Source organism: Alosa alosa, chromosome 15 (genome assembly GCF_017589495.1).
Source record: "Alosa alosa isolate M-15738 ecotype Scorff River chromosome 15, AALO_Geno_1.1, whole genome shotgun sequence".
Classification (NCBI taxonomy): Eukaryota; Metazoa; Chordata; class Actinopteri; order Clupeiformes; family Clupeidae; genus Alosa; species Alosa alosa.
The window spans coordinates 17179769-17207549 of record NC_063203.1 but is presented as its reverse complement, the minus strand read 5'-3'; the positions used below and the strand labels follow the sequence as shown (position 1 = coordinate 17207549).

General features: G+C 40.0%; 1 protein-coding gene across 3 annotated transcripts in view; it reads left to right on the top strand.

The window, feature by feature from the left end:
- The window catches only part of gramd1bb (GRAM domain containing 1Bb), a 124596-nt gene that overhangs the window by 5651 nt on the left and 91164 nt on the right, over nucleotides 1-27781 (top strand). Inside the window, exon 1 of one of the 3 annotated variants that reach the window (XM_048265345.1) lies at nucleotides 23386-23629. The exons of the other annotated variants lie outside the window; for them this stretch is intronic. The gene's annotated coding sequence lies outside the window, so the exon portion shown is untranslated. Of the gene's footprint in view, nucleotides 1-23385; nucleotides 23630-27781 lie in introns of those variants that run through there. 3 annotated transcript variants of the gene reach the window in all.

Below are 27781 nucleotides of genomic sequence, written 5' to 3'. Positions count from 1 at the left end.
CCCAAAGCCTAACCTATATGCTATCATGTCGTTTTGGTCCCAAACGAAAAGTTGCACTCATTAACATCCAAAAATAGACCCCTAGCTTGTTGCTAGAGTGGAGTTTTCCATGTGATGAGATGAGTGGTGAGTTTCCCCAGCCACCACTCATCTACATTTCCCATTTCACTTTGACCAAGAAACTAATAGCAGACTGTCAAATTGAAGTCCTCAATAAGAGTTAATTGAAGAAAATCACAGAGAGTGCTGATAGATTCATTTGAAATGAGTCAACTGCTACCTCAGCTTGTGTCTTGAGCACACTTGAGTACATTGAATGTACAATATGATGTTTTGACAATGACAATATGTTATATCAAGCAGCAAACTGTGACTTAGACTAATTGTTTCAAGACAGACAGTTCTACCAGAAAGACTCAGTAAACAGAATAGAATCAGTTAACCATTTAATTAGTAAAGGAACAGCTTGGATACAAGCATGATAAAGAGTCCTGAATAGGTAACAGTCTTTGGCGTAATCCCCGTCTCGGATCCGTCCAGGCGATGAGCGGATCTCGTCTCCTGCCGATGGATGAAGGCAGGGGCGGGGAGCCTCCACCCCCCTCCCCCCCCCCGACGAAACGGGGAGCAACTAGTGGCGGTGGCTGAAGGAAGATGATGCGGTAGGCAAGCCATGCCCATGATGGACGTGGAATGCAGGCAGTGGTGGCTGGAGGGGAGGTGGAGGGAACGTCAAAGTCGGTGTACGTGAGAAGCAGAAGTGTTAGGTGGAACAGATTTAAAGAGCCAACTGAATTCCTATAGGCTAGCGCCGATTGAATGAGTGAATGATCAGATTGCAGGGCTTTCCCGAAAAGTAGGCAAAGCTAAGATTGGCTCCATGAAAGCATGGGAGGAGTAAAAGGCTACGCTACGAGTCTTCCTAGTAGAACTTTCGCTGAAGCTATCATTTCTGTCACACGTATCTCTCTATTTAAATTTGCATGATGTGATGATTTTCTTAGTATGAATATTTGATTACGATTGTTATCAGATTGAAAGGAGTACATGGAATGGATATTTCAATAGTGAGTGTTCCACTTGTGACTAAAGTAAACCTACAGTAGAATAGCTCATATGCTTATACATCACTCCAACCTAAGGTGATTGAAATAGAAAGCATAACAAGTCTCATTGCAGCATGATGATATTGTCATATTGTGTCCAGCATAGCCTCATGCCAACAACTTCGACAAAGATATTAAAAAAACATTTTGTTGACTGTCAAATAAAACAGGAGGGTTGAGCTGACCCAGTCCTTGACAGCTCCCAGCTCATAGAACTGTCTGGCAGTGCCTCGCAATGGCGCCTTGACAGGCACATCAAGTCTGGCTGATGGTGCTAGACTCAGTCATGCACAGTGAATATTTGTCACTCTCTTGAATTTGGAGTCAGTAAACAATGCATTCTATCTTCATAGTGTAAAAAGCCAGTTTAGCCTGTGAGTCTGTGAATAGAACTGATAACTGATTATGGAGGCTGAGAAAGAGAGAGAGAGAGAGAGCAAGAGAGAGTATGTGAGAGAGAGCAAGAGAGAGTATGTGTGTGTGTGTGTGAGAGAGAGAGAGAGAGAGAGAGAGAGCAAGAGAGAGAGATACCTTTTTTGCATTTATTCTCCGTCCCCCCTGCTGTGAACATCTGTCTGCTAGCAATTTGATCACACTAACAAAGCCAGCCTTGCTCGCTGCAGGAGAAGCAATGGAATTCTACCTAGAATTCTAGAAATGATACCGGTCCCTGGTCCTTTTTTCTCCAGCATTCAAATCATCTGCTATTTCACCCACTATCTCAGTTACACCCAGATATGTGAAAATATGTAGAGGTGGTCCTGCTTGAATTTCATATTGTAGTCACAACTGTTATTACCATAATAAAGACTGAACAATAAATTAAGAGCAGTGGGTTTAAAAACCAGCCACTACAATGCCTTTCACTGGTAATACATTGTATTGCAGCAGTTATTGCCTATGTTAATAAACTACCACAACTCCCGAATTTAATGGAGTCACCATAATATGGGAGTCATGTTTGACGTAGCGTGGATGTTAGCTGTACTAGCTGATATGAGCTGTGTGTGAGCTGAGTTGTATTAGCACAAACCAGAAGGGTTTATTTTTTTCATGAGTCATGAGTTATTATTTGTGTGTGTGTGTGTCTGTGGTATATGTGTGTACTCAGGATGCACTTTGCTTATTTCTTTGGGTCAGACAGACTGTCAGAGGAAAAATCCTTTTTGCTTCTTTCCTCAAGAGTCTTACTCAAATTGTGCAATTAGAGCTCCTTGGTGAGAGCCCCTTATCTTGACCCACTCAATAATTGGATCCAGGTCTCATGAATAACAATAATGGCTATGACACCCTACCACCCCACTGATACACCGTCCACGGTACTAATACTAGACACGTGTATGGAGAACCAGCCCAAACATCTGAGGCATTCGCTACTTCAATAACAAAAACTCCGGCATGGAATTACTAACGGCATACGTGGGATGGCTGTTGAAATGATTTTGTTTGGATGTCTCTTTGAATTGATGTCTGGACATATAATTTGTCAATTCCATCTGTGATGTGCACTTAGGAACATTGAAGAGTGTCAAGCTCTCAGGCTGGTGGATGGTTAACAGTCACAAACACAGACGAGGACAACAGAGCACAGTACTTCCCCCAGTTATGCAGTTTTAACTTGTATTATGTCTGGCCTTATACATTGCCCTTAATGGAAGTAAACATGTATCAATGAATATGAAAAGCCAAATTAGTCTACATTACAGTAATTTGCAAAATGATACTAAAATATTAATAATGTTTTTGGCAGTGTTTAACTGTGTTTACATGCTGTGTTCACAGCAGTTTAGTGCTGTGTTAGGTTATACTGTATGTTGACAACCTTTTATTTTATAGTGCATTTTTCTCTCTCTGAATTTGTTTTGCTGCAGAGTTTTCTTTTTTTATGTTTTTGCAAAAGTGTTAGCTTGGAGCTTAAGTAAACATTGATGCTCATTTATTTGGTAGATCTCATATCTCATCTCTCATCCACCCGCTGTGTTTAGAAGTCTCTTACAAGTGTGGCCAGTCTCTCATCATTACTGCAGGATCAAACTATCCAAGCTTCTTCCAATTTTAGCTACCAAGGTTGTCATGGTGACAAGTCCCATTAGAAGGTATTCCAGTCCTTTACCTTTGGTTTACCCTGTCATTAACTCAGTTCCCTTTTCCGTCCCTGAGCACAGAGCCAAGGCAACAGTCCCATAGTGACCTGCTGTTCAGCCACTGGCCCCTAGGTCACTACCAGTGACCGGAACTGTGTTCAGTGATCCTCCTTTTGTCTGTTGTCTAGCTTAGGAAATGGTTCTTAAGAGCTCTACTGGGAGTGGTCAAGGGAGAGGGGCAAGTTTCCACTTGGAAAGAGAGAGAGAGAGAGAGAGTGTGTGTGTGTGTGTGTGTGAGAGAGAGAGAGAGAGAGAGAGAGAGAGAGTGTGTGTGTGTGTGAGAGAGAGAGAGAGAGAGAAAGAGAGAGAGAGAGACAGGCAGGCAGACAGAGAGAGATTTTTAAAATTGTACTTTATTGCAATATACAGCACAAGACTTCAATCAATCAATATGAACAAAATGTTTAAACAGGGTTTTAGGGTTTTAGTTATCTGTAGTTTGGTATGTCTTGCAAGTGTGTAGTGTTAAAGTGTACAACAAGAAAGAGGGGGGAAATCCAACCCTCTCTAGATTGAATAACCATTGTTATTATTGTTTGCTGAGAAACTCATGTGCTAGCAGATACAGCATAATGAACATTGGGGAGTATGAATGAATTTTACAGACTAGCTCTTCTTTAAAAACACATGAGACATTCTGAGAATACAAATGGGAATGGGTATAGCTATTACAGTATGTGATGGGATTGTGGTTATAAAACTATTGGTGCAACACCATGATGACCCCCTCTGAAACGCCTCAAACTCCCTTGTACATAAAAAAAAACTCCTGTCAGAATATGCATTTAAGAGACTTTGCTGCAGAGTCTTTTCCACCTGTTAATTAATTGAATTTTGGCCTGACATAACATGAGCATCTATGCTAGGCTAGTGCAGTTAGCAATACATTAGCTATATGAAAGTACAGTTTGTTTATACAACTAAAATTACGCTAAACTAATCTCATCTCATTCTGAGGTCTCATTCTGCCTAACAAGCAGCCACTCAATACATTCTTCTGGTGTTAAGTAAGAAAAAACATGGTGTTGAATAAGATCCAGTTCAACAGCCATGTCTTGATTTCTCTGTGCGAGCATAATAAATTAAGAATTAGTCCTAATTACCCTGCTTAACATTTAAAATTTTGTCTAATTTCTTCTAATGTCATGATGTTCCCACTGTAACTGCAGTAGGTCTAACCATGCCCATTCAGCGTTGGTTGAAAGAACATGGTCATTTTACGGCTTGCAACGCATTGATAGACTACATTTTTCCAAAATCCAAAGACAAAGTCAGTTATACTATTTTTGATTAAATTAATCCCCAGGAACTCTTCACCTGAGAAAGTAAAAACAACGGAAACATTTTGCTTTGTCACCCCTCCCTCTTTCACACATTCAGCTAAATAATAATCCCTTTGAGATCAATGAGATGTAACTCCCACACATCACTGCTCTCACTGAAGCATAGGGGATGATAATTGCTTGTGTTGAAAAATTAATTCAGCTGCCTTTTTGAAATAGCAACTTCATTGTCTATGACATCATTGTGAAAGGCGAAGGAAAGTAGTTTTCTTGATTGAAATTAAATGACTGTGGAATATGATGATGTAATGTATGAAATCCACAGATATGCTTCATAAAGGCCTTGCATGTCTATTATATTTGACTTAGGCACTGGATATTCATTATCAAAGCCTTCATTAATGCTTCTTTGCATATAGGACACCGTTTTAATTGCCAGGTCTTGAAAACTGTGGAAAAAAGATAAAGGTTATTTCTTCTGACAGGCTTATGACACCCCAGTAACCCTCGTATCATCTTTCACACTTTGTTCAAAGTGTTTGCTTAAAGAGACTGGCAGCATACAACACATACACACATGCATACAGACACCCGCATACAGTTTTAATCAGGCAACCTCTTACTAGAAGGAGTAATTTCACTGAATAGGGTTTGAGTTTGATGTTTGTCTTTTAAAAATAGCTTTGATAGGAGTCCAATTAAGAGTTGCTTTCCAAACATTGCAGGACTCTTTTGCTCCTGTTCTAAACATCAGCTGTGATGAAACAGTGGTAATACTTTATATTACAGATTGGTAATACGTGGGTGGTGTCATGATAATAAGTAGGTAATATGGTAACAATACAACACAACTCATAACATAGAGAAGTAACATAATAACAAGAAAACATAGTAACAAGAAATAAGTTAATAGTTTCAAAGTTGATTCTAAATAATCATAACTTTGTCATGTAGTTTAAATGGAAATACTGTATACAAATTAAATCATGTATACAGATTAAATTACAGATTAAAATCTGTATACAGATTAAACTATATATTTCACTGAGTACTGGTGTGCAATTAAAGTGGTCCAATAAAACAACTTCTCTCAGTACTGGCCCTATTTGGCTCAGACCTCCCACTGCTGACTAACCTTGGCCATCACTGCGCCCGCTGGTTGGCCAATGTTCATGCCCGAACCAAACTTTGCCACCTTCAGGCAGATTTATGTGCAGAGGACAGCAGGCCTGTCCTGGTGGCAACCAATTAGTGCTGTAAATGCCTCCGCTCTGCCAATGTGTTTAGCTTGATGGCCCATTAAAGGGACACCCTGGCTACCATCTGTACCCCCCACCATACACACACACACACACACACACACACACACACACACACACACACACACACACACACTGTGACAGAGGGCTCTGTCCCAGTTCACAAACGGCACCTGTAGCACTCATTCATACCACAACAGCACCTGTAGCTCACACACGCATTTTGACCGGTGTTATACGGTAACTGGCTTTCATGTTAACTGGCTGGACTGTTTACTTTGCCTCTGGAGTTAACGTAACCGCCCCCTTATTTTGCAGATGTGTTCAGCTGATGATTTAGCCTCCAATACCTGGCCGCAGATTCGTTTGTTTAACTGAAGTTCAAATAGACATAAAGCTTTATAACACGATGTGTCGGCGTTGGAAGTGTCAGGTTGTCTGTAGTAGGCTAGGCTACATGCGCTGGACTATGAATATGCCACCAAATAAATAAAAATAAATAAACTCCACGTGGGTCTCGAACCACTACTAAATTAAACTACTTGCATGATAACCTGACTTAACCTGCTTGCGCCACTAACCAGGCTGACACTTCCCAGCGAAATTGGCCATACTTATTATAGGCCTACAAATAAAAGAGGTCACCTAGTATGTTATTGTGTTTGTAGCAGGTTAACACAGTGGATCATGGTAACTGGCTACAGTTCTATCTTGCTACATTGCCCAAGCCATTTAGACCTTCAAAGTATAGCCTATAGGCTTAATGGTTTTTACGTTTCACTGACTGCTGGTCAGGCTGCCCGCGGCCACCTAGTCTATCTTCAGCCTAAATTGAGGAAGCATTGCTGGTCTAAAAATGTATAAATTTAAAAAACTGTGAATGGCGAGGATTGAACCCGTAGGCTAGTCTAAAAAAACATTGTCAATGTATCAACCTGTTGAGCCACATGCAACTTATCACTTGATAAGAAATAAATTATTAAAATATATGTAAACCCAATACATCTCAAACCTATGTTAACATGTCAAAACACGAACGTAAATAGCCTAGGCCTACGTGTATCTTGTGATATTTGATATTACATATCTTTTGTCATATGTAAAATTTTGTGTAAAATGAAGACATAGACATATTGTGTAAATGTTGGGCAGAGGTGCAATGATTCTGATATTTATGTGTAGTGTGATAAAGAATGTGTGTTTTATCCTGTGCATTTATGAGATTGTAACCTGAGTAACATTGATTAACTAGAAAATGCAATTCCAGGGAATTACCATTGCATGTAAATGCAAAAAAGCTGCTGTGTATAACATTATATTATGATTCAGGTGTGATTAAAGGTATGAATGGTTGACAAATATGATTCACAGGTATAAATGTTCCATATAGTTAGTGAGTATAGTCCTCACACAACAATATATTTCTCTGAATGTCTCAGTGTAGATCTCAGATAAGTCTCAGTATGGTTAAATGGTATGTGCACAGATATGTTGAAATATGGTCACATGTTTGTAAGAATGTATGTTAGTAGGTATGTTGCTAGCAACATTGTCAGAGATGTATGGTTGACAGGTGTGCACACAGACACACATAATGTCATACACGGTCATCACCACTGGTCTGGTCTGGTCTGGAACCTAAAAGGCAAAAGCAAACAAGTTTAACAGTTATACCAAAACAAGGAATGTCTGCAATTGTACAATTGTTCAATACAACTAAGGTATTTAAGTGAAGTTGTTACATTACATTAGGCTGACACATTATAACCTAACGACTAACATGGTAAACAGTTTAAGCTTTTTAAACAATTCTCTCTTAAACAGCTTGCTAGGTCTGTCAGCCACATTTTTTCCTACAGATTACAATGTACTACAACTGGAAAGTTTGATTCACGTGCCAGGCTACACTTTAATTTATAGACCAGAACAATGCAGAAATGAGTAGGCCAAGTAAACACTGTAGCCTATGTTGACAACACAAACATTATAGCTCAACTTCTGTTGTGTTTTAACAAGACTTTAGTCGTATTGTCCATTTCCTAACAGTAGCCTATTCATGGCTTTCATACGGTCTCTTTCCACAGGAGTATTAATAAAGCACCAATGCATTCATAATCTAGGTTCTTGATTGTATACACCTGTTGAAAGGGACCTGATGAAACCCATCAATAGACGATATAGTATACCGTGATAGTGTTTACTTAGGCTAACGTTACGTAAGAATCAGGAGTGTAGAATGAAACATAGTCTGGCCTATTTGATACACAAACAAGCGTGTACAACGTTAAACATTTGTTAAAACTAGATGTACCGCAGAGCGGTACAAAATATGACCGCCGCCCAGTCCAGCACATTTCTTCTACAAAAATAAATCACGCTGAAAGGCCTATATGATTCTAACTGTCTCACTAAATTGCATTATCCACACTCAATTCTCACTGGTATCTGCTAGACAACAAGTACCAAAACATGATTAATTCATAGATTTCACATGTAAAATTGATTTTATACAACCCCACCCCCATCTTGCCTGTTCATAATTCTGAGAAATTCTTGAATTGTGTGCATGTGTGCGTGTACATGTTTATGTGTGTGTGTGTGTGTGTGTGTGTGTGTGTGTGTGTGTGTGTGCGTGCTTGTGTGTTTGCCTGTGTATGTGTGTTTGTGCATGTATGCGTACATATGTCTACTGTGTGAGTATGTGTCATACGTATGATAACTGTGAATGTATGTGTGTGCGTGTGTATCTATTTATGCACATGTGTGCACATGGAATGGGTTAACATGGCCCCTTGAGATCAACATACAAAAAAAAGATGGTCCTCCTAAACCCTACGGTTTTCGAGATATTCACAGAAAACTGTGTCTGCCCTACCCTCCTTTCGGTGGGTCCAGTACAGCGGGGGGGGCTACAGATCAAAACAAAAAACGATGGTTCCATGCTATCCATGTGGGGTTACATGCCCACCAAGTTTCGTGTACCCCGGTCTTTCAGAAAAAAAAATGTGACTAAACCTATATGACCGCCGCTTCGCTGCGCGGCGGTCATAATAAAAACAGGAGCATATTTGTTAACTTTAACTAAAATGTGAACGGTAGAAGCTATAACGTTATGACCATCAACAAGTAACGTTAGCTAACGTTATTCATGCCATGAATCAGGTCCCTTCACACAGCCTAGCCCTAGGCTATTCATGGGTTTCATCAGGTCCCTTTCCACAGGTGTATAAAATCAAGCACCTTGATTATCAATGCAGACTGCATGGTGCTTGATTAATACACCTGTGGAAGGGGACCTGATGAAACCCATCAATAATCAAGCACCACGAAGTCTGCATTCATAATCTATTCTAGGTGCTTGATTCTATACACCTGTGGAAAGTGACCTGATGTTGAATAGAACCAGAGCCTAGTATCTGTAGGCCTACTTCTCTGGTTTACGTTAACGTTCTAGTTAAAACGCTCCTGGTAGGTAGGCCTAATGAACAAATGTAACGTTAGTGCATTACGTTTGATTGTCGTTAGCTATCGAAACCTACAGCTAATCGGTCACTGTAAAGTTGACGACATATTAACGTTGATTAACAGTGGGTTTCCTTACATAATACATATCAACGTAGCAAGGTGCTAACGTCAACTATTTCACTAACGTTAACGTTGCCTAACGTTATAACGTTAGTTTAGTTATTTATGACCCATCGTTTCATACACGCTAACATAATGTTTGATGACATAAATGACTCAAATACCAAAAACCGGAACACTTACCTTGTCTGTAATTAGAGAAATGGGCCTCTGAAGGAGAGTTTTACGAGCAAATAAAGTGACCAAGGCACAGCAGGCGAAGACGTTCAGAAGATTCACAGCTCCAGTGCCAGCGGTAGCTCACGTTCAACTGTTGATTGCTTTCAGCTGGAGGTCGCGTCATAATGCTAAAAGTTGCCGCCACTGCAGTCAATGTTAAGTCAATGGGAATTTATTGCTCTTTTATCGTAAATATCTCAAAAAGTATAAAGTTCACAAATGTAAAAATGACTTTGTACAATTGTCCGTTACAAGACCTTTGTAGGAGTGTTTGAATGACGTCAGTTCAGTGAACGGTTCAGTTCAGTGGTTTTAGTGTCATGAAACGTCAAATTTGGTCGGAAGAAGAATAATAACTAGAAAAGCATTTCCTGAAGGAAATACAGTGCATGAAATGCAAAAATATGATGTAAAATATCATACAGAGTAAAAACAAACTATATTGGTTGCTAGGTAGATGAGGTTTAATATAGTTGGAATGACTGAACAGTTAAATAGGTGGATAGTTTAAATGGTTAAATTATTTAGGTAGATAGTTGACGATAACTGACAGTTGGAATGGCTCTAATGTTTGCTAGCAGTTATGTTTACTATGTTAACAAAGATAATAATGCTAACCAAGTTACTTAACTTAGTTAATTTAGCTAATGTTTTCTAGCAGTTTTTTTTTTTAAATAATGCTCATGCTGTTAACTTTTAATAATGCTCATGCTGTTAACTATGTTAACAATGCTAATTATGTGACTTAGCTAATTATTTATAGCAGTTATGCTAAAATACTAAGAATGCTAACATGCTAACCATGTGACTTAGCTAACTTAGCTATTCATTTTTAGTAGTTATGCTAACATGCTAATTATGCTAACCATGTGACTTAGCTAACTTAGCTAATCATTTTAGTAGTTATGCTAACTATGCTAACTAGCATGCTAACAATGATAACTATGCTAACCATGTGACTTAGCTAACCTAGCTAATATTTTTTAGTAGTTATGCTAACTATGCTAATTAGCTTCTAACAATGTTAACATGCTAACTATGTTAACCATGTGACTTAGCTAACCTAGCTAATCATTTTAGCAGTTATGCTAACTAGCATGCTAACAATGTTAACATATTAAACTATGCTAACCATATTACTTAGCTAACTTAGCTAATCATTTTTAGCAGTTTTGTTAAAAATGCTAACAATGTTAGCAATGCTAACTATGCTAACCATGTTACTTAGCCAAGTTAGCTAATCATTTTTAGCAGTTTTGCTTAAAATGCTAAAAAATTTAGCAATGCTAACATGCTAACTAGCTACAGTGGGTAGGAGTTATAGTTTATGACAAGTAACAGTTACAATGGCTGAACAGTTAAAAAGTTCAGTAGTTTAAAGGGTTAAATTGTTTAACAGTGAAATATTGTAGTGAGGACTTTTATTTTGAAACAGTTTTTGGCAGAGGAAGCAGTTGAACAGGGTGTGTCATCAGCCCATGTTAAGTCTATGGGGAAATTTTGAACAGTTTTTAATTAATAGTTTAAAAAGTATAAAATTTACAAAGCTGAAAAATACATAGCATTCTTGTTTGAATGAAGTTTCTACGTTAAACGGTTGAAGCTGCATTAAAATGCGTTAGAAGAAGAAGAAGAAGAATAAGAAGAAGCCTAGGAAGAACAGTACAGTGCATTTTCATGCACTGTAATAACAGATAATAAGAACAGTGATAATAGTCCATTGCATTTACATGCAATGCAATTATTGTTGTAAGTTAGTATGGCCCGGGGGAGAGGCTTAGGGCCTAAAAGGGGAACACAGTCTATGGGGAGAGCATGAATCAACTTCAGTGTTTCTGCAGTTGACATTCAATTATAGCTGTTTTTCTGCAAAGCAGTTCTTTTCCCTCTCATTTTGCAGTTTACTTTGAACTATACCACTCGACTTGAGCATTTCTTCCATGGCACCGTGGTGTACTGAATGAAACCTTGCCTTGTCAACAAAAATGCCTTTGTATCCATTTTATAGCTTGCTCCTACAGATCCATAACTTCATACAGTACATACTGTACATACTCAATGCAAACAAAGTGTATGCTGATTCACTTTCATTTAAACAACTTGTCTTCATACTCCTTGTGCCTGTTAGGAGGTGAGAACCATAATTATATTCTCAGGGCAAATCTCCTCTCAGTACAACATACTGTATAGTATACACATTGAATCTGCCCATACTGTCAATAAAATAAAATGTCAGAAACCGTGGTGGGTTGTTACAATGGATGCTATGGGGGGTTGTGTCTGCTCGTGCTATAAATGGAATGTGGGCTAATTCTCTGCAATCCTTTCGCTCCATTCTTTTCCTTGGCCCCGTGGCGGTTGGCTCGTCCCGGCCCGCTGCGAAAACTCCATTTCTGTGCAGAGCATGTCCAATTCCACACTGTCTTTTCTTCAGTACGGCATCCCACTGCCAGGCTTGGTGTCCCTCCAGATGATGCGCCGCCACTGAATGAAAGATAAGATTTTTAACGAAATGCGTGATGGCGTCAACAGGAACATTTAGATTGAAATGAGTTTGGGCACTTGAGGTGAACTGATTCATTCATTCATTCATTGAGGTGGATATGCCACAAATCGGTCCCTGTTAGTTGTACGCCAGAGCAGGAGGCTGTGTGTGGGCCTGGGCCTTGGCTACTGAAAAGGTGGCAAATTATTATATTATTATTCTAGACACTGCTATTCACTTCCATTTAAAATGAAATGGGATACAATCTCCCTTCTCTTCATATTTGAGCTCATAGAGCCTAATGTAATTGTCACGGCAGTCCTATCTTGCTGTTTCATTTCCATGTCAGGGGTTTGAAAAGAACCCAAATGTATTTTTGATAAGCTGCTGAGGTTGCATTGTGATGTTCCTTGAGGTTTTAGTCCCATTATACTCCCTTTGCATAATTCCCCAGTGATGATGGAATCAATTTTAACTCATGTGCTGTGATTTTTTGGGGGGGGAGTTAAGCAAAAGTAATACAAAAGTATAAGCCTTAAAAGAATTCCAGAATTACAGCATGATTTGTAAAGGACTCTTATACCCATTGCGTGTTTTTACACACTTTACACACACTTTTACACACACAGATGCAGATCAATCATATAGTTCACTTTCATTTAAGAATGCAATGATAGTTTACCATCATTGAAAACATATTGTTGCATGAATGAGAAAGATGGTGCTAATTCACTCATCTGAAAATGATCCTTGTGACTGGCGTTATTCAGAAGGGTCCCGGCCCATAGTAATTGGCACCGTCTGGCAGTTAGACGTGAAATGGCATGGAGCAGACTGCCCATCTCTGCAAATGAGCGTTGGGGAGTCTTTTCATTAAAGCCCATCCCGCTATGAAAAATTACATGCCCACTGGAGCTAGTCGCAAATTACTCTACAAAATCTCCTTAGTGGACTTTAGTGCTGAAGACTTTCAAGTGGTGTCCAGCTTCAAGTGAATACATTTCAGGATAACACCAGGGTGCCAGTGTTTGCCTCTTAGCCCTGGGAGTCCACTTAGTGGATGTTGCTCAGAAGTGGGCCCCTATAAATCAATATCCAATCACAGTTTAATATTGCACAGAGGCAGTTGCTCAACCCTGAGGTGACTGTGTTAGAAGACACGCAAACATGCTGCCTGAGGAAGAAATCCAAAGATGCCACAAGAAGGAAAAGATAATGATTGGGATGATCTTCGTTCGTGTCAAAGCAGACAGGATAATTTCACTGCAAAACAAAATGATTAATCTTCCTTTTCTTTTTCCCTATCTCTTTCATGGACCCTTCAGGGATTACATTCATTAATGTTTTTTTTTTGTTGTTGTTCTCCTCTGACAAAAAAAGATTCAAAATAAGATTCTTGATAACACCTTCCTTGTGTTACCTGTATGTGTGACTTTGTTTGTTGTTTGTAAATTGAATTGTGAAATAGGACAGAGACAGCAGGTGGCACTGGAACAGATGTAACCCTCACTCATACCAGAGTCAGATTCAAAATGGACACCTGCTGTGGGTAGCCAGTTTCATACAAAACACAGGACATAATGTCCAGCTCAGAGGTCCTCTTTCAGAATCAGAATCAGTTTTATTTGCCAAGTATGTACACAAGGAATTTGACTTCTGTAGGTGTTAACTCTCTATACATTCAACAAATAGACATGTAGTAGTAACTTTTACATTCAGTAGACAAATAGGAATATGGATACATACTGTCCAATAGAGACAACAATATACATATAGGCACATCAACATAATATACAAAAGTACAAATATACAAATAAGATCATTATATCAGCAAACATATCACGTTTTCACCTGCCTTGTGTATGTTTACAGGATTTTCATAGCATCACAAAGCACTCTAGAAAGCCTTCTGCCACATGGAGGAGTGAAGTGACAGAGAGAATGCTCCAACACAAGGCTTTTGGCTGGTGTTTGTTGCTCAAGCTCAGTGTCTCTGCAGCGTGTTACACACAGCACCAGGCTGTTCATCACAAGACAAATGCCCATTAAGAGAAGCTGACATCTGGTCCATCATTAAGTTCACCACCGCACTTCACCTGAGCTTTCATCTTGCCCAGTTAGAATTTCCTGCCTAGCACAAGCTATTCGACATAGATGCTGAGGCTTCAAATCCCCTCAAGATGGTTGCCTTGTGCTTGGCTGCAGGCTTTTTATAAGGATGGGGAGGGTCCTTGTAACGCTATTTCTGACATTACATACTGTAACATCTGGGGAGGATATGTGTCACTGGACTTGCTGGTCTGATTGGCGGTTTTCATCGTGTCTTTACCTTGAAATGGGCTTTTGGAGGTGCTTCAGTTAACTTACCGCCCAAGGGACCCAATTTACTGTTGCAGTTATTTTCTGAGTGATGTCTGATAGCTGGGCCCAAAAGAGAGTACATACTGTAGCATAGTAGCATAGTATTGCCGTTGGCATGTATTGGCTTTTCAACTCTCAAGTACAGTTTTGAAGTACAGAACACATCACAGTACTTTACACATCAACTGATTCACCGCATACTAAAACGTACCATTTTGAAGAGTTCCATTCATGAATACTAATTTTTACTTGCCTGGGTGCCATTCCGAACTTAGTCCCGCCCACAAGGTTTTACCCTCTCCCTCAATAAGGTGGTGGAAGGTATTTTAATTGGGTTTGTCCATCAATGTGTATGTGAGTGTCACATCTTGGTCTTGTTTTTGCTTCTCTCTCTCCCTCTCTCTCTCTCTTTCTCTCTCTTCTCTCTAGCCACCTCTCATTAGAGTAGCTCATGATCTATCCATTCATCCACCTGAGCTTGTGTAATCAATGCTTGTTTATTCAATGCCTGAGTATTTGTTTGAGTAAATGTCACACTGCTGGACAGCAGCATTTTCAGCATGTCCAGGTGAGATGTAAACAGTAAGGTGCTCATCCATCATCATCCTTCTGCTATGGCACCATTACATAATCAACAGCGTGTCATTGTGTTGATATGACATCCATATTTAAAATGGTGTATTGTTTTGTTGTGCTAACAGCTATATTGCTAAGGTCCAATGCGGTACCTATATCAGCTTTTTCTGAGCTAGTACATATTCATACAGGATTAAATAAAGTAGGGGACATGTATTCACCAACATTTGTTCTTTCAGTAGTATTATTCTCATACTGTACCAACAGTGGCATGTTTTAACGATATGATGATATACAGTAGAAAAAATATGTATATAACTGATGTTTTGAGATGATTAGTGTTTTTATACTAATACTACTCAATCGGCTTGTGCGATTTGACCGGCTAGTCTACAGGACTGCACCAGTGTCAACTCAAGACTGAGCAAAGAACTCAAAACAACAGGGGGTTTAAATAGGCAACTTAACAAGGCTCAGGTGAAACTAACAAATCAATAATGAGAACATGTGATCTGAACATGTGACAGGCATCAAACAAAAACACTGAGGACCTCACATGGTCAAAAAAGGAACAACAGTCACATAATTCATGACACTTATGTTAATGCTATATTACAGTCATGCAGAGGAAGGTTTTGCTTTGGCTTGGAGAAGCAGTTTAATAACAGTGAACCAGTTTTCTGCATTTGACTTTCATATGCTTGTCAATAATGCAGAATGTCATAAATTATTCTTTCTAATAATTTGCTGCTTTTCAGTTGTTATAGGCATAGGGTTTGCTCTGCTATGTGAGGCCATGAAACGTGTGTGACTCTTTGTCCTCCTCAGAGGCATTCAGCATGGATGTGCTGATCATATAAATTATATATATTTTTAAAGTTGTGTCCCTTAAAAGATTCCCTCCAGATAAAAAGCTTATTTTTTTTCTCCCTCAGCTTTGAAGATACAGAGTTTAAAACATTTTAACCCCCCCCCCCCTTTTTTCTTTTTACTGACAGTCAGCATGTTGTTGCTCTGACACAATCTTCTTGGTCTCGTGTCACTTAATATTTCAGCGTGCTCCAGTTGCACAGTCTCCTATGGGAGTAGGAACATTGTGTTTGGATTGTAAAACAGTTGATTATATTCTCACTACGGTCAGTCAGGCCTGTCCGCTTACCTGTAATTAGCTTGAATAGGATGATAAATATGCTTTAGAGTTCACTCCAAACATAGCCAGAGTCCAGAAATAGGAGCCATTATCATCTTAAAAATCCGCCCTCTAGTTTTTTTTTTTTTTCAGTTTCCTAAGGAACTGAGATCCCATGTGGTTGCTTCACCCAACTTCCCACGCATTATGGTATGGCTATAAAGCGTCTGTCTCATACTCCAAATGTGTTAAATATGAATGAGCCCATTCAGTCAAAGTGGGCCAAGAAGGTCATCAATATACAGTAGCTGTGTGTGTGTGTGTGTGTGTGTGTGTGTGTGTGTGTGTGTGTGTGTGTGTGTGTGTGTGTGTGTGTGTGTGTGTGTGTGTGCGTACGTGCGTGTGTGCCTGTGTGTGTGTGGGTGAAAGAGTGTAAGAAGGGGTGATGACGGCATGACACATGCTGTAATTACCTCCCACAGTCTTACAGTAACAACTGGGCCCACGTGCCCACCCGCTCCCCATCCTGCACCCCCCCCCCCAAGCCTCTGGGAGACTCTGGGCATTCCCTCTGGCTCGGCTGCACACAGCACAAAGGCATTCTCTGTGAAGGCCACCCTGCCTCTCAGTCTGCCTCAGATACTGGAACACAAGCAGGCATTTCACTGCTTCAGCCAAACACCAAGCGCACTGCACTGCAGAGCTGGGTGAGATGAGTGTCTATGTTGTACACGTGTACTTACTGCAGACTTGGACATATATTGTAGCATGTTGCAGTATGGAAATGGTGACTGATTTAAGGGCTGTAGAGCAGATGGTCTGTATACAGTAAAGAACTGTTGATCTACGCTGGCACCCTCTCTTAGTTTGGAACTTTGTTCACTTAGTTTGGAGTTTCAATGCGGAATAAATAATGACTGCTAAACTACAGACTCTTCAGCATATGCTGGACAGAAAATACACATCAATTATAAAAACTTCTTGGTCTAAGTGTTTTCATAGATATTTATTCAGGGTTTTTTTATGTGATACTGTGTGACAAGTTTCATGCTGGTGTTATTTAGCTAAGTAAAAAGCAATTATGATCCTGATCCTGAGGTGATGCCAGCCCTGACGAAGAAGCACTAACAGAGCAGATGTTTGGGGATTTGAAGCGTATTCAATTCACTTATTTAATACATTACTGTAGAGTGAGAGGGAGCAGGGTTGAATATATAAAACACTCATAAAGCTCACGCAGCAGTAAGAGCACTTTCCATTTAACACATGGACTCCTCGAGCCATGGTCATTTGGCTCACTCAGTCTTTCCACTGCTATTCAACATCCCCCATTAGTCTCTTTTACAGTGATGCCACAACAGCAACAAAAACATCAATGTTTGTGCAGGTGTCCTTTTTTTCTCTGGAGGAAGGCCTAAGTCGTTTATACAGCCTCACCCTTCATCATTCTCATAGCCTCAAAGACGCATCTTTGTGTGGATATGACACTTATCAGGAGCGTAGCTGGTATTCACTGCTTCATATCTGCTATCAATTACTGACCTTACACCCTCCTGCAGAATAGACTCGAGTGGTGTTAAGTATAGCTCTCCAGCTCCACAATCAATACCAGTTTGTCACACTTTGCCAGAGTCTGACCTTATCTCCTCCATCCACACACAATGGGCAACTCAATTTATTACAGCAGAGCACGCAATCTGTCTCAGCATTACAGTATTAAGAGTCCATGCCCCACACATACTGCCCATGTTAACACAAACACACATGCACAAGCACACACAGAAAGGAGGTTGGGGAAGATCACTTGTAAAATGTGGGTGAACTGTGAATAACAGCAATGTTCCAGGTTGTTTTTATGTTGGCATGTAATGGGTGTTTTGTAGCCGTGACTGTCTTCAACTGAGCTCTTTGACATCAAGTTAGAATGGGGGATCTTGTCTTGTTTTGATCTAAGGCAGTACTGATGAAGCACTTTTGTTGTAGTGCATGGATATAAATGATGTTTTCACTTGGAAAGTTGAGTGGGCGATTATGGTGTCCATCACTACCCAAACTTTCTTTTTGTTTGTGCAGCTGTGCAATACAGTTCTGATATCATTTCAATCCAAGAAGAATTTTAAATTAAGCAAACAAGATGGATCAAAAGAAGTACACTGAAATTCAATTGCGTGTGGTTAAACTTTGGATGCCTATCCTCATACAACACTATGAGTAGGCTTTTAGCCTAACTTTTAGTTAAATTGTTATAACCACTTTAAACAGCCATTGTCTTTCAAACTCATGGCATGTTATAGTCCATGAGTCACACACACACACACACACACACACACACACACACACACACTGTTCAGTGTCCTTTTTCTCATGCAGTCCTCTAAGTAGGAGGAAGGTGGAGATTAGCACCAGGGATCATGACCTGACAATCAGTCATAATGAGTACACAACATTGTCTAACAGAATACTGAACTCATGAAGTCATGGGTGTGTTTTGGGCATAACATCCTTTAAACCAATGAGAGTGACATGATCTGACATCTGTCATTCCCTTTAACAGCAAGCAGCGCGACTTTAAACAGCGCATTGATATTTTGATGGTCATTGGCGCATTTGAAGGAATCTGCTTACATGCGAGACCATATGGAACAGGTATTCCACTAAATCATGCTTTACTAAAACCTAGCAGAGTTTAGCCTATATGCATCTGCACTCGTTTATTATTTGAACTCATTGGCAAAGTGAAACTAACTTCACTGTGGTGTCATAGTCAATGACAAAACAGTTATACACAGTCAATTACTTTCACTATTGACTGACAATAGGTTACCTCGAAAACATAGCCTGGAAAAAGCAACACTTACCCCAATAATGTTCAAATGACTGAATAAAAAACCTAAGGACATTTATCCTGCAGAGGAGTTGGTGCTTACATCTCGTGACAGTGCGTCTTCAGCTGTGCTTCATATGTGCCTCTCGCCTCTCGCCCTCCCTAATCACTCTTATCCATCATTACTAATGTGCAAATGATGGTGAATAACTACTCATTGTGAAATGTATTTCTTAATATCTTTATTATAATTTTGTTTCCCATTGTAATTGTGTTATTTGTAATGTTTTGCATGGTTGTGCGCTGGTGCATATTCCTGTGGATAAGAGAAGCAGGGTGCATTGTGCACCCACCCATATCACTCTTGATAATGCGTTCTGAAAATAACGTATTAACAACTCGCCAAGCATTTATGACCAGGTTTTCTTGGTCAGTGGCGTAATGATTTTTAGAGGGTGTTAGATAGCAATTTTGGATTGTGAGCCAGAACACACCTTCTACCACACCCCTGGGCGCAAAGCTTAATAACAGTACAGCATGGCGAAAAATCCCAGAGGGATAATAATCCGCTTTGCGCCAGGTTTTGGGTCACGAAAATAGGGCCCAAAGACTGTCCGTGCTGATATTCAACACATATTCATTCTCACTCAAACCAGAATCATTTAAGGACATTTTGATCATCAATCAGTTTTGGAGATGTACTTCCACAACCTTCACTGACTGTATTGACCTCTCCCATTTCTCGTTACCTCATGGACTACTTTCATGTGACTCACCCACCTTCAGCTATTTGCCTATCCTCCTTCATGGTGTCTATTTAATTCATGCTGAATCCATAGTTTAATCATAGTTTATATTTTTTGCATAGGATACCTTAATATAGTGCTCAAAGCACAGAGATGTTATTGATAATGAAAAAACTTATGTTGCAAAATATTTGAATCAATTGAGAAGGGTAAGAGGAAACATTTACAGGCACTGACTTTGAACCAATATGGTGAAGGTCAACCTAAATGAAGCTGCATCGATTGAAATGATCCAAACAAAGAACTTCAGTAGGGAACTGTGGTCTTGTAGATGGATTTTTAAAGGACAGACCAGCCTTATCTTCTTTCACCCCTACTCACATTTCAGCCAAGCTGTCCCATGCACTCTTGCCAAAAAATGCCGAAGTCCTGTCTAGTCTAGTAAAACTACAGGAAGGAAGGATTTCCTTTAAATCCCTGCACCTCTCTTCACATAAAAATAACCCTTCATATGTAACAAAGCATCACGCTAACAGTGAGCGGGTGCTGAAGTTTGTTCTCTGTTTTTGTGTAATCACAGCATCTAAAGTGTTTATGTAATCTTCACATGATTAGGTATGAAGCTCAAGCAAGACTAAACGAAGATGAGCATCAACATTCGCTGTTGCTAGGCAGCAGGAGGCAAAGTGAAAATATAAAACGGTTTAAGGCATTGTACCACTTATTGCAGTCTTACTTGACAAAAGTCATTGAGAGACCAAACAAATTTTAAATCGCACTTGATATTTACATTTAATCCTTCCGTGGTACTTTGGAAATATCATTCTGAATAATTCATTTTATAAGCAAGCAGAAGAGTTTTCCTTTTCAAGTTTCTGGCATAGCAGAACACAATGGACAAAATAAGTCCATCGTTATGACAGAAGGCAGTTTTTGGTAACATGGGGCACTATCAGCCAAATGGAATGCATATGTTCTGGAATGGAGACATAAGTTCTGTCTACAGCTACATCTTCCTGCATCAGCTGGACAGTGTTTCAGGGTTGGCACCCAGTTCCGGTAAGCTCCCTTTGAGAGTTGGCTGGGCATTGTGCCATGAAGGACAAACTCTGACACACTGGTGTTTTGTAGCTGCACTGTCACAGGAGCTGTGTGTGTGTGTGTGTGTGTGTGTGTGTGATGGAATTGAATGAGGAAGAGAAAAAGCATTAATGAGTTCTAATCACTTACCATGTGTCAGATTCTCTGGCATGGGTATTATGGGATTGAGTGCACAATATTTGTGTTTTACAGTCAATTTATCTCTGCATTTCCATGTATGCGGAACAACATCATGCATGTCCACTGCTGAAATAGACCTCATACTGTCATCATTTAAGATTGAAATTATGACTATTTGAACTGAGCGTCTGAGCATTTGGAAGTATAAAAGAAAAAGAACCAAGCAACTATAAACTATGGAAGCATATGTGTAGCTTAATTCAAATGAGAATGCAATATGCAATATGAAATTCAAAAAGACATTACATTATGCAATTGCCATTTATGCAATTTGCCAATTCATTATGTAATTTAATATTGCAATTTGCAATAATTTCCAACAAATTGTATTTTAATCTGCAAAGTGACAATGCAATCTTAAAATCAATTTGAATAATTTTGGTTAAAAAATAGAATAAACATGGATTGAATTGCATTCCATTTTGCCATGGTACTTCAGTCTCAAAATTCAAATGGAAATTCAGTTTGCATTTCAATTTTCAATATTCAGTTTCATCATTTAACTGTCAATTCGTTTTGCAATTTAATATTCAAAGTGCAATGTAGGATTGCATTTTGAAAACATATTTGTCAAAACTGGCAATGCCAGCCTGAAAACAATTTGGATTATTTTGGGCAAAACGTTTTGCCATCATTTTGAGGCATTTTATTCAAATGGAAAAGAAATAGCGCCCTCCGTGATTGCAGTGTTGGCGGCGCAAACATATCATGTCACAGTTGATGAATAATGTTAACCGTGACCGCGAGTAGGCCTAGTGTCCGTGAGACCCAGCTGTGTTCTTACATTATTAAGGCTCTTATGTTGCTGTTGACTTTGCCTGTCTAACCAGCGGCATCGTTAGTAGCACCCCCCTCCCCCCAGCAATCAGTAGCCTACAAATAAGCATTCTATACAACAATTCAGCGAGATAGATTTGGCCAAACGTGGGCCCGGAGCGACCGCACCCCCCGGTCCGCTTGTGAGGCTAGCCAGACCATGGAGGGGAGTCTCCGTTGTGTGTGTGTGAGCAGGGCAAGGAGAGGCTGTGTGAGTTTTAGCCTAACTAACGACAATGGACGACAGAGTGGGCGATCTAGCCCTACTTGTCCTGTGAACTCCAAAGAGCTCCGCGATCTCCCTCATAGGAGAGGTAACCCTCTATTCCCTCCAGTGGTATATCCACAGAAGGTCTCCCCACCGGCTAGCGCCCATTAGCTGTAAGGCCTCCGAAATCTTTGAACGGACCAGGTTGACATCAAATCGGACAAGTAGGGCTAGATAGCCCACTCTGTCGTCCATTTTCAGTAATCTGTCCGTTCTACATCATCGGCCTAGTTCCCACCTTGACGAGTGACTTGACAGATTACAGATCGAATTGCCATTTGAATTTTGCACAAAGAGCGTGGCAAAGTGCAATGCAATCACGGGGGGCACTATTTCTTTTCCATTTGAATAAAATGCCTCAAAACGATGACGTTTTGCCCAAAATAATCCAAATTGTTTTCAGGCTGGCATTGTCAGTTTTGCCAAATATGTTTTCAAAATGCAATCCTACATTGCACTTTGAATATTAAATTGCAAAACGAATTGACAGTTAAATGATGAAACTGAATATTGAAAATTGAAATGCAAAATGAATTGCCATTTGAATTTTGAGACTGAAGTACCATGGCAAAATGAAATGCAATTCAATCCATGTTTATTCTATTTTTAACCAAAATTATTCAAATTGATTTTAGGATTGCATTGTCACTTTGCAGATTAAAATGCAATTTGTTGGAAATTATTGCAAATTGCAATATTAAATTACATAATGAATTGGCAATTGCATAATCTAACGTCTTTTTGAATTGCATATTGCAGATTGCATTCTCATTTGAATTAAGCTACACATATGCTTCCATAATAAACACTTGTCAGCTTATAATGATTTTCTATTATTTTTATTGTCCATTTTTTTTGTGTCCATTTTTTACCACCGTTAAATAACTGAATTAATTAACCTAAGCGAACCTGTCTGATCAAAGTGGGCGTGTAGTCTGGATCATCTTAACACAGATGAGTGATCTCAGCAGAGAAGAGGTTAAACAAGAGGGAAGTCAGATTGCTGTTTTAGTCAGCATGGGCTCGGAACTGATAGGTCACTGAGTGGTGGTCTGCTCTCTCGGGCTTGGTGGAACGGAGAGCCATTGCACGGATTCAGTGTAACGGGACTTCTTGACTCCGCCTCTGAGATGCCCTGATTGTGTGCCGGCAAAGTCATCCCTCCTCCTTCGGTGCAGGGGCTACCGCGATTGACCCAATTTCACGCCAGTTTAGGTACTAATGAATAATGCAATTGATGATGTCTGGATGTGCGATGTCTGAAAAGTTGGCGAGGAATTGTGTAGAGGACACCGCATACTGTAAACAATCAAAGTGTAGGGTAGCCTTAAAAGGTCCGTTCATATCAGTAGTTCTCAGAGTTCAGTGAGATCTTAATTTGCACGGCAAGTGTGGGGAGGGAGATGCTGTTTGCTTGCCTGGCGTAGCCTACTTGTAACGTTCAATTAGTAGCCTACTTATACATATCATATAGCATGCCTCAACATTTGTGTCTGCGATCGTTGGTAAAGGACGCTGGCTACGTTATGCAGTGAACTTCCGAGCAGGTAAGGAAGTGGTTGACATTTGATCCATTTCCCATTTAATTTATCCGGAATCACCATAGCCAATAGGTCAACGTGGTGCTGCGCTCTATGATTTTTAATTTATAGTGCTGTATTTGGGTCTATTTAAATTAATGCCAGTTTCTCAGTTTGAGATTTGCCCTTGTATGTGTCTTTTTAAAAAATAATTTTCAATGGTTGCTATTAGGCCACATCAGTACAGAAGTTATTAATCGTTTGTTAAGTTATTTGTGGATACGGATGATGTGGATCTGCTGCTATAAAAGTTGCATGGAATTGATATGGCATAACTAGTCTGCCGTTTTGTTAACCATCACTAGGCAATGTTGTCTTAGTCCTGATGTGTGTTCAGAAGCTTAAGCACAGGCATGCAGCCTGCCCATGCTTGGAGAGGAACTTAATTTGAAAGGAAAATATGAGCCTGGCATTTGGTGGCCTTTATTTGATGATATTTTTCTCTGAAGATCAGTGGCTTTGAGAGGATGGACCGGCCAGTGATGTTGAACCCCCTATGTTCACACAGTCAGTCAGTGTGGTACACAGCATGATTGTTGCCTTTGTAATTCTAGCCCTTGCCAGCTGCTGCAAAGCACATGCCCTCTCTCACTTTCTCTCTCTCTCTCTCACTTCCTCTCTCACTCTCTCTCTCACCCACTCTCTCTCTCTCTCTCTCTCTCTCTCTATCTTTCTTGTTTTCTCTCTGTCATTGGCACTGTTCTTGTTGACTCCATACTGCTCATCCTGGGATGAACAGGTGGTTCGGACCTATCGCAGAGCAGTGTTCATCAGCACACTCTGCATTGAATAGATTATCCTGCAAAACTTCTCCAAAGGCTTCCCTCTGAGTGTTTTGAAGTACCATGGTACCGTACCGTGGTACTGTTAACATATTCACAGGTTGCACTCTGTGAGAAACTCAACCACATCCTTGGGTCACAGGAAGTTGTGCACCAGCTTACTGTGGTCCCCAGACAGAAGAATTCACCACATCGAAGCAGGGCTTAAAAGAGAGAGACTTTAGCCTACTATATGATAGCATATGGTGACTGTGTAAACTTGGTATTTTGGCTGTATCGTGTTTCACTTTGAGCTTTCAGTTTTGGTTCTGCCATTTAATTATACAAATTAATGAACACATGATATGTTTATTTATCTTCTCTTTTTATAAATAATGTCTAACAGTACTGTTTTTCCTGTTTTGTGTGTCATTCTATCTAATGCTATTGAGGGTTAAATAAATAACAAACAAATATTGTGGCCTAAGTTTAGCAAACATTTGGTTGTGTATTTCTGGTCTGCTTTCTGAGTATGCCTTTGTTTGGCTATATTGCCATGGCTCCATGGGATCATTTCCTTAAACTATTTCCTTACCACCTTCTACCCCTGCCCAACTGGCATTACCCCCCCCCCCCAGGCTACTCTGAATGCATCAGAGTGAAAACATTACAAATATGACCAGTAAAAGTCTCTTGCATGATGTTCAGGAATGAACAACTAACCATTTCTGATCTGAATGGCAAATCAAGAGTGCAGTATGACAAATGTCTAGTAGCATCATAGTTGTAGATCAACATTTTTTTTCTGTCTTTATGTGATTTCTGACACATTTAGCAAAATATTGTTTGTCTCCACAATTATAGTTCTTCAGCATATCATTTCTGTAGATGTTAATATTACCGTTTCAAACGAGTCCTTGTTGAAGTGAAGCACTGTGCAAGCCAGTGTTATCTCTGCAATGCTCTGTTATCAGGTTTCTTTACTTAACGTAGATCTTCTCACCTTTGCTGCGCTTCTTTTCTCTGTTGGTAATTTAAAAGCATTTAGTATGCCATGTTCCAGTTTGTGATTACAAGTCATTATGCTATTGTGTCTCTATATTGGGGAGGGCATTATGAGCATTGTTGAATATTGGGGGGGCACCTGTCCTGTCCCCCCTCGAAGTATATCATGATTACAGCCTTGGTTCTGATCGTCTTGTAAAGCTGCTTTCTTGACTGTCACTGAGAGACGCACTTGGTGTAGCGTGTGATGACACTGATAATAGTAAACCTGTAATCACACACACACACACACACTTTCTATCTTTCTGTCTCACTTTCTCCTTTATATGCTTATTTCCACCAGCCTCAGGTGTACTGTGCTGTCGGTTGCCTCTGCTAAATCGTTGGGGATATGTTCAGGGGACTTGACATGCATGTCACAGGATTGGCGGAAATTAGTTATTGCTCTCTAAATAGCTTCTCTGAAATATTATGTAAGAGGTCAGTGACTGTCGCACTGGAGTGGGTGGAATGTTGCCCTGAATCTATTGCACGAAGAATCCCCCTCGCAACACAAACCAGACCACAGTATACTGTATATGACAGTGGAAAAAATGCAGGTCTCTGTTCCTGCTAACTTGGTTACAATCAACCTCAATGTTCCATTCAGGCTTTTTTAGAATTATTTAGTGTGGATGCTGAGTCAAAGTTAGAACAAATTGAATATGCATGGGATGGAAAGAGTTCATGGCCCGCATTTAATGTGTGCTTCAGAGTTGAGACGTTGATAACAATCTCAAAAGTCACAAACTGTTCTCTTTCTCTCTCTTGTGGTGCAGACCCCTTCTTCCTGATACATGGGGTGATTATGGCACCCTAGCTCAGAGTTATGCTTTGTTGACAATCCGACTGCACAGACACAAGACCTCACCTCACTCATGGACAAGTGAAGCTTTTAAATGTGACGTGTTTATACTTCAGTGAACAGCCGTGCTGCAGGTTTGACTCATTTGGTGACTTGCTGATTTTTTATTTATTTGTTTATTTATTTATTTTTTTCCAGCGACAATATTTTCTTTCCCAAACTTTCTGGGTCAAAAACCAGTGTTGACTTGCGTCTTCCCCCTCTGAAGTGTGTTCTGATTGTAATCGTTGCCGTCTGCCATCTGGTCTCAGCGGGACTTCCTGTCCAGTCCAGACACAATTGCGACCTCCTTACATCAAAAGGTGCGGTCACCCCCTCACTCCCCACCAGGTCACAGTGGACCACTCTCTTCACGTGTTTCCCTTCTATGTTCAGGCAGACACAAAAGGGAAGAGTTTTGTGTGACAATAAGGACAACCCCCCTCTCCCCTTTTTAAAACCTGTGTACATATACAGGGCCTCAGTGTTGATATAGCTGTCTACTTTTGACCTTTTCGTGCACAGTGTGCATCCCTGGTTTGACCTGTTGCCAAAGCACATAAGCAGAGCTGCAGCATGTTTTTGAGTAAACAGTTGGATAGGAGGTTGGACATTTGCACTTATTCTTTCATACTTATCTCCCATATCATCTGACACTCCTCTAGTTGTTCCATGCCTAGAACATGTACATCTACCAATTTTAAATGGAAAAGATCCTTCACACCAGTAATGTGTTTCTTTGTGAGAAGGTCTTGAGAAACAAAGAAGCCATGAATGTTAGCTTTCTATTCTGGGTGGAAACCTTTACAGTGAGTGGCAAGCGCAAAACAATTGTGTCTGTGCCTTATGTTGTGTTTTTCCTTGATTACTGTATATTAGCAATTTGTATTTGTGTATTGTATCTGCATATTTGATTGAGTTCACACCTTCTAATATACACCTTTTGGAGTAAGTATACCATCCACTCAGTGGAGATAATGTATGTTAAAATATGTGTCTGAAGGCATTTAGGCAGTTGTAGATCGGCCTGTACACTTCCTTTCTGTGTATGTAATACACAGTAATGTATGTGTGTGTCAAATACCACATTAGCATACATTGTTTTGATCAAGTCTACCGCTAATGAAAACTGATTTGATTTCACGTTAATCCCTGCGGTTAAGATGTGCAAGTCTACCGCTAATGAAAACTGATTTGATTTCACGTTAATCCCTGCGGTTAAGATGTGCGAGCCAGACGTCTGTGTTGGGTTTTAACAAATGGGCCCATTATGAAGAGAAAGCCGCAGCAGCCGTGGCTGCACGCCTACGCCGCGTAATCCGTGCAAAATGAAACGCTGTCGCCGTTTATGCCTGAAGGCAAATGCCGTGGCGTGTCAGCATCTCATTCACTCTCTATGTCAATACGCCCCATGCACTGTTGATGCTATTGCACAGTATGCGGTCTTATGCCCAAGTATTTTTTTTATAA